The sequence below is a fragment of the Apis florea genome, unplaced genomic scaffold (genome assembly GCF_048593485.1).
Source record: "Apis florea isolate Af1SG1 unplaced genomic scaffold, ASM4859348v1 contig_3571_pilon, whole genome shotgun sequence".
Classification (NCBI taxonomy): Eukaryota; Metazoa; Arthropoda; class Insecta; order Hymenoptera; family Apidae; genus Apis; species Apis florea.
The window spans coordinates 95371-107886 of NW_028256783.1; the positions used below are offsets into that span (position 1 = coordinate 95371).

At 29.1% G+C, this 12516-nt stretch overlaps 1 pseudogene; it reads right to left on the minus strand.

The window, feature by feature from the left end:
* Window positions 1-2340: 2340 nt before the first annotated feature.
* On the minus strand, window positions 2341-3184 carry LOC105735355 (uncharacterized; annotated as a pseudogene).
* Window positions 3185-12516: the final 9332 nt, after the last annotated feature.

Here is a 12516-nt window from a genome sequence, read left to right on the forward strand (position 1 = left end):
GCATGTAAATGAGCTTGTCGAGTTCTTCGTGAAAAAAAAGCTGTCTTGATGTCAAATTGTTACAGGTATATTTTACTCAAGGTTGTGATTGAATCGAATCTAGTTACAGTCAAACGTTTCATGATAGTTGTTTGAAACCTCGAGTCTTGTCTTGAATCGTTGTATGTTTCCATCGTTATTGCTTTTTCAGTTTGTACATCTATCAATTGTCTATAATTTAGTGAGATCTGATGGTAAATGTATTAATTAATGTTTTATTTTTTCTCAAGGAATCGATTTCGTCATCATAGTCTTCCGGTTCATAGTGTTCTGTGATTACAACGTTTCCGTACTGTCCTGCATATCTTATTTCTATCTCTCTAACGGCAAATTATTTGTTTTTACCGGATTGATTTTGATTTTCTGTATTTTTTGATTCTTTATTTGAATTCAATTGCTCGTTGTTTTCTGATTGAATAACGATTTTCGATTCGACATCTATATTTATTGTGTCATCTTTTTGATATTCAAAGATTGTGATGTGATTTTCATTTTTCATTTGAATTAATTTCGTAATATTAGTCTATAAATCCTACATCTTTATTTTAACTTGTTCTTTCAGGAAGCCAGATCCGAAATCGTTTTGTGTTTTCATCATATCTGACGAAAACGCCTTTTTCAGCTTTGATGTCCCATTTTTGTTTTTTTTTTTTAGGAATATGGAAAAATACTTCTTCCTGTTTCTAAGGCTCGAGATATTCGGTCTCTTCTTGAGCCACAGCTCAATGGATGTTACTCCTTTCTCTCCACTGGTTCCTGTTCTATTTAAAGTGTAAATGGTATAATTAATTGCCCATATTTTGATTGGCAGTTTTCTTGCAAAGGCGTTCTACCCAGATCAATTATAGTTCTGTTTTCCCGTTCGGCGGAACCATTCTGTTCCGGAATAAATGGTATTGTTTTTTGATGCGTAATACCATATTGATGTATTAATTCCTCAATTTCCCCATTGGCGAATTCAAGACCGTTATCTGAAAATTTTTATTCCTTTTTTAAATGCTTATCAGTTTTCGTGGTGTCTCTGATTTGTTTTTGATGAAATATAAACTTCTCCAATGGCTGTAGTCATCTTTAAAAAGTATCTATTACCTCCAAATGAATTTTCTTGCATCGGATTCGAGAGATGAGTTTTTCGTTGCGTTCAGATTTTGTATCAGTTTTTGGAAATAGTAATCTGTACATTTTCTCTAGGATGCAATCATCGCAGCAAAACTTTTGATTCTTAACGCTAAACCTACCGACATTTCATGTATACCTATTCCTACCATGAGCAATCAAATGACCGCTGCAAAAAACATTTGTATCTTAATATAGAAAGAGATTTTAGCTAATTGGATATTAAACAAAATATTTTTCTGGTGCTTCAATAAAAAACGCTCCCCACTTTTCTAATTAACAAGTTTTATTTACATTTATGCATTCTCAACACATTTTTTACAAATTACAGCACTTTGCATTGCATATTTTCTACATACGTATTTTTTACATTTTATACAAATTTTGTTAGTCTTATTGACTTTACAATATCTTACTTGACAAGATTTCCGTTCAGAAGAATCTGTAGCAGTGTTTATAATTGTTTTTGATGAACATTCTTTGCTAAGCTCTTCTACCAATTGAAATAAAAATTCTTGCCTCGATATTTCTTCGCCCGTCGTTTCTTTATATAGAATCCAAGCATTTATTCCGGTTAAATCTAAAATATTGAAAAATACCTGTAAAGGCCATCTTTGTGATTTAGATTTAACACTATATTTTCTGGCCATTTGATCGGTTACATCTACACCGAATTTTGTGCTATTGTAAAATCTAATTGTCTCTGGCAACCGGGTATCACTTTTTTCAATTTCAACAGATGAATGCATTGAACTAAGAATCAATACTTTTTTATTGGGTTTAGTTTTATAAATTGAAAAAATAAAATCATTCGCTTTGTATAATATTGTTGAAAAGCGTGGCATACTATCCTTTGCCTGTCTCGCTAATTTTGGTAGCTCTCTTTTATTTCTGCGAATGGTTCCAACAGGCGTAGTTTTTTTTTGCTAGAAGTTTACTCGCTAATGACGTGCTTGTAAAAAAATTGTCAGTTGTTATATTTCTCCCATGGCCCCCATATGGTTCTGCTAATTTCAAAGCTACATACTCCCCAAGGGAAACCGATGATTCTCTCCCTTCATCTTTTCTTAAATATGGAAAGCCGTTCACTATATACTTACTACTCACATCAGAAGCTAACCAGAATTTTATGCCAAATTTATCCGGTTTGTTGGGCATGTATGAGTAAATCTACAACGTGCTTTTGTAAGAAACAATTGTTCATCTATAACAACATATTTTCCTGGTTTATAACAGTTTTGACTGTTTTCGATAAATTTGTACCAAACTTCAGAGATCAAAGCGAACTTATCGTTTTGTAAGCGTTAGCTTTGCTTATTCTTGTTGTCAAACCTAATAAATCTCATGATTTCTACAAAGTCATTTCGGCTCATAATTTTCGAGAAAAATGACGGACCCCATTTCGTGTTCCATAAATATGATACATCCATATTTTTAGCCTCATATGCGCCGCATGCATATAGAAGTCCAATAAATGCATATAATTTCGCAGTTGATACTTTCCATTTCGTTTTCAAAACTCGAAATGCTTCTAATTCAGTATATTTTCTTACACGTTCAATCATGTTATGATCAATAATCAAGGAAAATGCTGATTCAATTCCGTCCTTTATGATATTTTTATTAGCGTATCCTGTCGGTCCTGATATTTCCTTGAAAATATTATAAATCGGTGTTCTTATCTAATATTATCTAATATTATCTAATATTATCTAATATTATTTAATATTATCTAATATTATAAATCGCGATTATACCCTTCTTTTATTTTTTCCCAAACATTTCCGTCTATAGCAGTTTCAATATTTTCTTTATTTTCGCTTTCGGAACTAACTATGAATCTCTTTCTTTTTTGTCCTCTTCGTATATTCAAAATATTCTCTTCGTCCGAATCGCTATCAAATAAGTCATAATTATTTTCTGCTATATCATTATCAATATCGGAAAACTCTTAATCATCTTTCGAACAATCTTCGTCGATATTATTTATTTTCTCTAATAAATTAATCTCTCTCGAATGTCTTGACATTTTTGGGGATGAATATATAAATGATAAAGTAAAAACTAAAATATAAAATGATAAATCAAACGAGACAAAAAGATTGAATACCAGAAATAAAAAAAAAACAATTGTGAATCATATCACGAAATATTGTTGGCTCTGTTGACTTTGTTAAAACTATCACTTATATCACGTAATACTTTTTATTATACACTGTAAAATTTTGATGTTCTCTGTTCGGATCGCAAGACCGTACTGTCGTACAAAGAACGCAATGCATTTGTTCTAACCACGCCTCTGTCTACACTGTATATCCACAATTACATTGTAGACTCGAAAAACCATTTCAGGAGTGCGCTCTTCGAAAAATATAGTCGTAAATAACATGAATTTTTCAAACGGTCAAATGACCGTTCTTGGTAGACTAGACTTGCTATGAAATTTTTTCGTAAAGTAAACAATACAGAAAGTTGTGAATATTGAAAAATGGGTTGTATCTACATTATAGAAAAAGTCAATAAGTCATATGGCGATACAGTAACTTTGTATACAAGAAATTCTAAACGAAATTTCAAAAACGGTCATTTGACCGCGCGTGGTAAGTTTAGTGTTAATAATAATAATAAAAATCGGATAATCCACATGGCTTTTCAATTTAACTGTACTTTACATAATTATTTATCGTTTCTTTTGTAATCTGGACCCATAGTCTATTGACTGATTAGTGAAAACAATAAATAAAATGTAAAGATTTAGTTGAATGAATATATTTAATTATATGTCAATTATATGTTTATAAAACATTTGAAGTGTATGTATCGAAGAAAAATAAATAGATACCAGTTATGAAATAGTGATGCTAATAACATTCAATAATAAAATCACAAAGAAATTTCAGTTCACTTTTAATGGGAGTGTTAGAATTTATATAGAATTTAAAGTTCATTGAAATTTTATTTGTGATTTTATTATTAAATATTGTTGACAGCATCACTATTTAGTTAACGTAGTTGGTATCTATTTGTTTTTCTTTGATATACACACTTCGAATCTTGTAAACAGATACACGCAACTATGTATAATTAAATATATTCATTCAGTTAAATCCGTGCATTTTATTTATTGTTTTCACTTCCCAGTCGACAAATATTATTAAGAATGTAAATGAATTGATGATGTAATGAATGTTTCAGATTCCAAATAGTTAACTTCAAATACGCCAGGAAGCGGAGATTAGAGAATATTCATCAATATCCATTCAATAATCTGAAATATAATACAGACTTTCACTAATTACGTCATGCTCAAAACATTTTCATTTTCAGGAAGATCAGAATCTCAATCATAATAACGCAGGAATGGCTGTTATACAACATTTATTACTGGATTTGTTTTAAAGCTCTGATTTAAATCCCAGTCGGCAAAAAAAAATAAGGATGGCTCTGTAACATGTACAGAAGTGGAACAGTCCATTATGCCATACTTGCTACTAGAATACACACAATATATACACGAGTTGAAACAAAATAGAGAAAGCGGAAGAATAGTTTCAAAACATATATAACGTTGCCATACTCTAAGCCAAACCGACTATGCGGATCATATATTAATAGTCGAACTATATAGCACAACTATGCATCGAATGCATCAACAGAGCTCGCAAGAAAAGAATCTTTAATTCAACGAAGACAATAGACTTATACAAGCTAAGATAATAGCTCTTCAAATCGTCATGAAGACAAGTTTGGGAGAAACTTAATAATTCGTGCAAAGCGTTCATATGATTTATATATTTATTGGGAAGATTAAGACACTATCTCGATCAGATATTCTAAACATATTATGAATATTCTCTTCTCGGATTGGTAGGAATTGAACATCCAAAAACCAACAAATACAAATATCTAATCCGCTGACATGAAGATTTCTAAGAAGAAGCTCATTGATGTAATATTGTTTTGAACTTCGACAACAACCAAGGCCACATCGATTATTTCATGTATAGTGGATAAAGTACGAAAGTATTCGAATGCTTAAATTTGTAATTTTTGATGAAATAAATATGTTAAAAAAATTTGTTTTGAGAAAGACAATGAGAGGTGTATAATATAGGAAAGAAATCTCAAAATTATGTCAGCAAAATTCGAAAATGATTCACCAATTTATATAGTAGTTATAATACATTTATTATATATACGCGCTATTAATAGGTTACAAAAGTATTTGAACACTGATAGGTTGTTAATAGTTTTTATATATTTTAGCCAGAAATGTAAACTGGTACTAAATGAGAGCATTACATTCAATTAATGTCAAGCTATCGTTCCATTAACAGTAATATAAAAGCTATAATATACAAAATGAATCCAAAAAAGTTTGAAATACAAAAATGTGAACGAGAAACTATCCTTTGGCTGCATAAAGATAAGAAATCATATAGTAAAATAGCAAAAATTGTAAACAAAAGTAAATCTACGGTAAAATTACATCATAAAAAAAATCAAAAACTAAAGGAACAGTTGTGAACAAAGCTCGTTCAGATCGACCAAGAAAATTAATTGAAAGAGAGGAAAAAATTATTATTCGCGAAATAAAAAAAAAAAACCTACTATATCTGCATCTACACTTTCAAGTATTATATCTCCAATTATATCGACGAGTCTTACGAAATAATAATTTTTATAGTATAACTCATGAAGTACTAAGAAGAAAGCCATATATTAATGAGCAAAATTAAAAGAAGAAATTAACTTTCTTTAAAAAGTTTCTTTAACATATATATTTTGTTTGTCAAAAATTATAAATGTAAGCGTTCGAATACTTTTGTTATCCACTATGTCTAAGATTCAGGTGGGTCTGTAGAAGAAAAGGCAAATGATCCTTTTGATGAAGAAGCAAAGCTTCACAGGCGATTATTCTACCAGCTTATTTATTTGTTGAAATTTTTCAAGCAAGTGATCGTTTTTCGCCTTTTCAGCAAGATTTAATCGAGTATCAATATGGATTTTAAGAAAATCGTTCAATGATCGATGCGATTAAACATATCAGAATCTTCTCGAAGTTGGCCGTTTTCCAGAATGGAATTTATTTAATGAATGTAATAAATGCATTCAATTCCCTAATTAAGCAGAGATATGAAAAGTATTATCATCAAGTGTTTTCCTATATAGAATATTTATAAAGTTCCTTATGCACGAAAAGAGGATTCCATTCTGTAGAAGTCAATTTTAGATCCATTAATGTATAACATGGCATAGGATATTGTGCATTTTTCTGTCTCTCAACATCAATCTGACATGTTACGTGAAGATACACTGGTGATAACCGGCTGTAGAAAGGAATCAAACCTTATAGATGATCATGACTTCGGTTATCCATCGACTGGAGTTGGAAATGGAATGTCTCAAAATTGAAGCATTGTAGATTTTATTTGGAAAAATCTCGATTTGTATGTCCATCTCAAATATATCTAGTTAGAAGATATCATGAAGTATATTAATCTCTTTCTGGACGATTTTTGATGTTTCGAAATCCACTTCAACTATCTCGTTCCTCGATTAGAAAGAGTTGCGATCTCGCTTGGCCATTTACTGTTCAATTTAGAGAAATTAGAAATAAAATTTCGTTATGTAGAATTATGACTATATACGAATTGTACGAAGCACTAATGTAATCTGATAATCAGTCGCCATGACAAATTTAACGTTAACTTCAAGATCGTGATAAAATACATCAGATGCACAGTCTTTATGCGATAGCAATGATATTGATAGTTTTACTATCTTTATATCTTTATATATTGATAAAGGAATACACTTACAAGTATTTATGCAGGAGTCTGTTACCAAGAGCAATTGAAAGTACAAGATATCAAAATCAGAAATGAATTCCAGAGTTTTGTTATTATTTTATTAAAAATTTTGTACTCAATATGGATGCTTTGGATACTATCTGTGTCATATTAACACGTTCACGCCGGCGCGTACCACTGGTGGCCCGCACTAAATTGGGTTATTAGAAATAATGAAAATTTAACGTTTATTTATTAAAAATATTTATTTTTATAAAAATTATAGTTAAAAACGTGTCATATAAATAAGTTTTGTTCAATAACATAAACATAATAATACAGTATATAAATGTAACTCAAATTCGGGAAAAAAATTAAATAGAATTTTTATTTATAACTTCATTATTTATTGTTTTTTATGTAATTTGTTGAAACATTTCAAGCATAATGCTGGCTGGCCCTTGCACTGGCCACAATAAGTCTTAACTCTTGTAGTTTTGTTAGTGGCATAATCTCTGCCCTTTTTCTCGGACAATTTTTTATAGCATTCCTTGCAGCGTTTACGTGACTCTCTTGCAGATCCCTCATATGATTGAAGAACATGTTTATGTGACGGTATAGGACAGTATATTTGTTCTTCAGCCAAAAGGTGATCGATAATAACTTCCCTAAATTGTAACAAATTCATATTTTTAGTGCCCCATCTTTTATGAATATACCACGCATTCACGAGGGAGGTTCCGCATATTAATTGTATTATAACTTTTCTGTACCATTTAATGGTTTTTCTCAAACAACTGTAATAACCCGATAGTTGATCTGATAAATCAACACCTTTTTTTGCAATATTATAATCAAACACAACATCGGGTTTTACTTTGCCATTTGTTCCTGCCACAAATTTACACCGGTGATTCTTTGAGGTAGTTAACATGCAAACTGGTCTTTTGTCAGTCCATTTCAGAAATTTTACACCGCTACGATTTTCGAAATGCATCAATTCACCACGTTTTTGTTTTTGTTTTGCCTGCGGTGGTAGAAATTTTTTGTTTATTTTTACAGTACCACAAATAAATGTATTATTTTGTAATAGTTCTTCACCCAAAGGAACACTCGTATAATAACCATCAGTAAATAAAATGCGGCCCTCAAATAATAAACCATTTAGTAATCTCATAACTACATCATGAAAATGTGATTTTTCAATGATTGTGTTATTTTTCCCGGCGTAAATTTCTATATTATAAGTATAGCCATCAGGTAAACACAATTTGTATAATTTTACGCCGTACTTATGTCGCTTGCCTGGAATATATTGACGAAAACGTAGACGTCCTCTCCATGGAACCATACTTTCATCGATAACGATATTTTTGCCAGGTCTAATAGAACTCTTGAAGCTATCTACAATTGTTTCAATAATGTTTCGAACTTTGTACAACCGATCTTCAGTTCTAACTGTGGTATTGTCCGCAAAATGTAAAAACTTAAGAATAGATAAAAAACGGTCACGTTTCATTGCTTTTTTTATGCGTGCGTTCGCATACATGTCGTTGTTAGACCAATACAATCTAATTTCTGGTAATTGAACTACATAATAAGCAATATGCCAATAAAAGTATTCACTTCATCTTTTGTAACAGACTGCCAGGCTTTTTGGTGTATTCTACTGCTAGATGAAGAATTTTTTATACATTGTGTAGCATATTTATTTGTTTCTTCAACTATCATCTCTAGTATGTAATCCGTGAAGAATAGTTTGTATAAAGCAAAAGGGTCATTACAGTCAGTGTCATATAAAAATTCCTCTTCTTCCGAATATTCATTTATTACTGAAGTTATTTCTTTTACTGCCTGCCATTCTTCATCGCCATCCTCGTTCTCTGATATAGACACCACATTTTCTTCCTCCGAGGAACATTCGTTCATATCACTGTTTCCAAAAACAAAATCTTCGTCAGAAGAGGAAGAAAGTATCCGTAATCTTGATGCCTTTCTCTTGCTCCTATTTATAGGTTCATCAGAGTCACTTAATTCCATATCCATGTTATCTACTTTTTATTAAAATAAAAATTAAAAAAATATTCTAACCGCTGTACTACTGAGCAAACACGACGCCTATGAAGGAATGCACAGGAAATAATGGCGCGCCGCCAGATGAAGCGTAGCATCTATTAGAGCGCCCGGCGTGAACGTGTTAAAGAAAAGTCTACAAAAGTTAGTAACACAATGGTGTAGAAAGAAATAATTGCAATCGTTTCGCAAGGAGAATCAGTCAATTTATATTAAATTATTATTTAAAAAACATATAAATTTTATTCAAATAAGAGTATTTAAGTTATGTGCATATTTTTATTATCTCGATATTCGATATTTCATATAGATTTAGCTATAGACTTTTTTCTTTGATAATCACTTTATCAATTAGTAACATATAGATTTTTCACCGATCAGTCAATCATAAATATTTCCCTGGGTTTGTTTTGGCTTACACTGTTAATTGTGCCGAATGTATTGTCGATTTATGTTTTTTTGCCATTATTCCATATTTCTAGCAAAATATGATGGTTTCTACGAAATACATATTGACCTCTTGAAATTTCTATTATTAATATAATAGAATGTTAATAAGTGATTGAGGAAAACATTTATTTTTTCGAATTGTTTCATATACGTATTTTGTTTTTCAGAAAAGTTTTAATCATATAAATATTATAGTAGTTATCCTGATATAATATAGCCATGTAATCTTACAGCTATTAAAATAATAAATTTTCTAATTTTTTCCTTTATTAGCATACACGTGAAAATTGGATACATATTCTGTAAGAGCTTCACATAACACATTTACAAGTATTCCATATTTTGTCATTTTTGCAGGATTATATTTTGATTATATAATTGAAATTCTACCTCTCCAAGAAATTACACTCAACCAAAGACAATTATTGACATGGTTTATATACTTCATGAACCTTTTTTTTTTTTTTTTTTTTTTTAAATAATCAATAACTTGACAAATCAAATTGAGAGGAATATTCTCATTATTATAAAAATGCCAACTCCATCATTTATAAAAATCTTCTGCTCATTACTCATAAGAAGAATGGAGTTTCTATACTTGGTATAGAATATAGTTGTAGAGAATATTCTTTTTTACTTGTTCCATTAGAACTATTAGATCTAAAAATTTCTTCATTTCTGATATTTATTTCATTCCTCGTTCCATGTCCATTTCCTCGTTTTTGATATAATTTTATATTTATCTATTTGATTAATGATATTCGATTCCTCGATTCCCTTGCAAATATTTAAAAAAAAAAATAAGTTCCAATGAATAAATTTACATTATCCGAGTTCTGGGGAATTCAGCATAATTTTTATGCTGGGTTTGTCTTCAAAAGATTTAAAATTCATTAAAATAATTGATTCCTCATTGATTTCAATGTCATTTGGATCGTCATCTTCTGAATTATATTTATATTCTAATGGCAATATACAACATCGAATCACATTCAACATATCTCTTTCATTATCATTATTGAAAAACTATCAGAATAATCTGAAAGATCATCTAAAATTTTTCCACTATCGTTTTATACTTTTTTTTTTATTCATCGCGAAGGGTAAGATTTAAAATATTATATAAAAATATGACGATTTACAATATAATCTAACAGTTATACCTTAAATTATTGATTGCCGATGACAACCAATTAATAAGATTACCAGTCGATAAGCATTGGAAATAATAAGTCAATTAATAGATTATCGATCGGTAAGTGTCGGGAACAATAAGCTGATTAACCAGTCGATAATGTTTTTATTAAAATACATTTAGACGAATTTTACGACGTATATATAGCTGCATTATCTTGTATCTATGTAATCACTTAAAAATTTAAAGTGCATAATTATTCATTTGTTCTTCGGTTAAATTGTTTGTGTTAGACATTATTCATTCTTCCATTAATGAATTTGATATTTGCCAAAATAATTTGATCTTGCCAAAATAACCGATGTCGGTTCAAAACATTACGCTGCCTCCTTTCATTTATCATTGTATTGTCTCTTTTCGTGTGTCGTGAAAATAATATTGAAACCCATCAGGACTATCAAAGTTTTTTTTTTTAAATTGAAAATAATACTTTATTTTCATTACAATGCACTTTTTCTTTTACAAAGTTTGTGCTTCGTCGTTAACGCAGGTTTCTTTTTTACTTTTAGTTTCTTAATATTTTTGCATGATTATAGAATTCGACGAATACTTGAAACACTAGCACTAATATTGTATTTTTATATTATTTGCTTCGTTGGAAGTGAGTTGAAAACTACACGCAAAATTACTCGCTTATCACGATTAGATAAAGATAATGACTGATTAGTACACTTTTTTCTTTTTTTTTTCCATAATCTTCAACATTTTTTAAGAAATCGTATATTATTTTATGACTTCTTTTTATTGATATTTTTGCTTTGATATAGTTCTTTTAATTCTAGAATCTGTTTTCTCTTTTTTTGGATTCGTTTAAATTTTTTCCACGCTCCATATTTGCAAATTTATGTAATATTATATTGTAATCTTTATTTATTAATGGACGAATATTGAATCATTTCTAAACATATTAATAATGTATGCTATTTTATTTCAATCTCGGTATGGAACAGTTTTTCTTTGATATTCAAAAAAATTTATATTAAATTTATATATTCTAAGCTTTTAATGTTTTGATATTATTTATCATAAACAGAAAATATTACACGAGTCATGGAGAAATTAAAGATAGCACGTAACGTATGAAATGGACAGAACGATATTTAATGGCAAGATTTCAGCAAGAAAGAAATTTCTTTCTTTTTATTTTAATTTTACATATGACTACTCATGGCGTTTCGGTCACATCACAATTATACACTAATTTTTTTATCGATTCTTATTCTTGATAGATTAAAAATCAATATTCTTATATAAAAGAAAATCATAAATTATAAATTAAAGATTTAAATATTAGGAATAAAGAAAAATATTTAGTTATTTATAATTATATTTAATATTCAATATTTAATACTATTTCCTGAAAATTGAATTTTATTTATTATTACTGAATTTTATTTATTTATTAAACTAAACATTGTATTATTGCATATTATTACTTAATTATAATTTCGATATTACTATAACATTTATCTACAAAGAATAAACTTAGATAAAAAATTATGACTTATACATTTACAAATATAAATAAATAAACCAATTCAACGATCATTGTATCATTAACAAATAATTTGTGTTCATGCATTATATATAAGATAATCATCCTGAAAATATATATTCTCTTTGTATGTTATGTGAAACTTGTTGAATTAATTGTAATCGAAAATCGATATGAATTTAAATTTCCTTCAAACAGATATGATGAAATATCTATCTAATAATCCATATTAAACTTATTTGTGTCTGAAAATTATATTTGCGATTCCAGTATGAATCATTCATCGTCCAAAAAAGAAATTAATATCATTGTTAAATTTTAACTCATCCACAGAATTTTATTTTAAATTCCACAAT